Source organism: Babylonia areolata, chromosome 14, assembly GCF_041734735.1.
Source record: "Babylonia areolata isolate BAREFJ2019XMU chromosome 14, ASM4173473v1, whole genome shotgun sequence".
NCBI lineage: Eukaryota > Metazoa > Mollusca > Gastropoda > Neogastropoda > Buccinidae > Babylonia > Babylonia areolata.
The window spans coordinates 3,158,960-3,161,459 of NC_134889.1; the positions used below are offsets into that span (position 1 = coordinate 3,158,960).

General features: G+C 50.0%; 1 protein-coding gene across 4 annotated transcripts in view; it reads left to right on the forward strand.

Moving 5' to 3' along the window:
* The window catches only part of LOC143289737 (uncharacterized), a 24,007-nt gene that overhangs the window by 1,636 nt on the left and 19,871 nt on the right, over nt 1–2,500 (forward strand). For 2 of the 4 annotated variants that reach the window (XM_076598821.1, XM_076598823.1), the window contains exon 2: nt 1,061–1,168. The exons of the other annotated variants lie outside the window; for them this stretch is intronic. The gene's annotated coding sequence lies outside the window, so the exon portion shown is untranslated. The remainder of the gene's footprint in view (nt 1–1,060; nt 1,169–2,500) is intronic. 4 annotated transcript variants of the gene reach the window in all.

Consider the following 2,500-nt stretch of genomic DNA (forward strand, 5'->3'; position numbering starts at 1 on the left):
AAAGCTAATTTCTGTTTGCACGTTTCTTCTGCCATTGCTGCTGTGTGGACATGTCAAGTGATCGGTATATTGTTGTTGGTTTTTTTGTTGTTGTTGTTGTTTGTATTTCTTTTTATCACAACAGATTTATCTGTGTGAAATTCGGGCTGCTCTCCCCAGGGAGAGCGCGTCGCTATACTACAGCGCCACCCTTTTTTTTTCTTTTTTTTTTCCTGCGTGCAGTTTTATTTGTTTTTCCTATTGACGTGGATTTTTCTACATAATTTTGCCAGGAACAACCCTTTTGTTGCCGTGGGTTCTTTTACGTGCGCTAAGTGCGTGCTGCACACGGGACCTCGGTTTATCGTCTCATCCGAATGACTAGCGTACAGACCACCACTCAAGGTCTAGTGGAGGGGGAGAAAATATAAGCGATTGAGCCGTGATTCGAACCAGCGCGCTCAGATTCTCTCGCTTCCTGGGCGGACGCGTTACCTCTAGGCCATCACTCCACTCTATGTCATGTGTGTCTGTCTGTGGGTTTCTCTTGTTGAGATAATTCTGTATTCTGTATAAGGACAAGCCCGGCGCTTCCTTTTTTTTTTTTTTTTTTTTTTTTTAGGAAGTGTATGGGTTTGCTCCAATGTACCTTTTATAATTTACCTGCGTGCTTGCTGAATCGGTAGCGTAAGCACGCGCGCGCGCGCGCGCGCACACACACACACACACACACACACACACACACACACACACACACACACACACACAAATGAATATTTAGGCACACACACACACACACACACACACACACACAAATGAGTATTTAGGCACACACACACACACACACACACACACACACACACACAAATGAGTATTTAGGCGCACACAACACACAACATACACACACAACACACACACACAACACACACACACACACACACACACACACAACTGAGTATTTAGGCGTGCATACGCGCGCGCGCACACACGCACACACACACACACACACACACACACACACACACACACACACACACACAATCGACGACTGAGGATCGCCACCAGTTTCTGTGACAGACAGCCGGACGGGCGAAGGCCAGGTCAGCACAGTCAGAGAGTCTGCCTTGTTGTTGTCGTGTTCAGCGGGGCACAGTCACAGGGTCCGTGGCGGGATCATGTGTCTGGAGAGGTGTGTAGAATCACGTGCTGAACAGATTGCTGCTGCTGGCTGGTTGGTGTTTGTGTGCGTCATTGTCGGTGTCGTCTGTTGTCTGTTTGTCCGTCTGTCTCTGTGTCTCTGTTTTTGTCTCTCTGTCTGTCTGTCTCAGTGTCTCTCTGTCTCTGACTCTCTGTCACTGCCTCTCTCTCTCTCTCTCTCTCTCTCTCTCTCTCTCTAGCTCAGTCTGTCTGTGTGTCTGTCTCTGTCTGTTTGCCTGTCTCTGTTTTCTGTCTGTCTGTTTGTCTGTCTCTGTTCTGTCTGTGTGTCTCTGTCTGTATGTCTCTGTTTCTCTGCCTGTCTCTTTGTCTGTGTCTGTGTGTCTGTCTCTGTCTGTGTGTCTGTCTCTATCTGTCTGTCTGTATGCCTCTCTCTCTCTCTCTCTCTCTCTCTCTCTCTCTCTCTCTCTCTCTCTCTCTCTCTCTTTGTCGCTCTGTATGTGTGTCTGTTTCTGTCTGCGTATGTCTGTATCTGTCTGTCTGTCTGTCTGCCTTACTCTCTCTGTGTCTGTCTGTCTCTCTGATCTCTCTCTGTAGCTCTGTGTTTCTCTGTGTGTGTGTCTGTGTGTGTGTGTCTGTCTTCCTCTCTCTGGCTCTCTGGCTCTCTCTGTCTGACTCTCTTTCTTTTTGTCTCTGTATGTCTGTCTGCCTTCCTCTCTTTTTTCTCTGTGGCTCTCTCTGTGTCTCTCTCTCCCCCTTCTCTCTCTCCCCCTTCTCTCTCTGTCTCTCTCTCCCCCTTCTCTCTGTCTGTCTGTCTCTCCCCCTTCTCTCTCTGTCTCTCTCTCCCCCTTCTCTCTCTGTCTCTCTCTCCCCCTTCTCTCTGTCTGTCTCTCCCCCTTCTCTCTCTGTCTCTCTCCCTTCTCTCTCTGTGTCTCCCCCTTCTCTCTCTGTCTCTCTCTCCCCCTTCTCTCTGTCTGTCTCTCCCCCTTCTCTCTCTGTCTCTCTCCCCCCCTTCTCTCTGTCTGTCTCTCTCTCCCCCTTCTCTCTCTCCCCCTTCTCTCTGTCTGTCTCTCCCCCTTCTCTCTCTGTCTCTCTCTCCCCCTTCTCTCTGTCTGTCTCTCTCTCCCCCTTCTCTCTCTGTCTGTCTCTCCCCCTTCTCTCTCTGTCTCTCTCTCCCCCTTCTCTCTGTCTGTCTCTCTCTCCCCCTTCTCTCTCTGTCTCTCTCTCCCCCTTCTCTCTCTGTCTGTCTCTCCCCCTTCTCTCTCTGTCTCTCTCTCCCCCTTCTCTCTGTCTGTCTCTCCCCCTTCTCTCTGTGTGTCCCTCTCTCCCCCTTCTCTCTCTGTCTGTCTCTCCCCCCCTTCTCTCT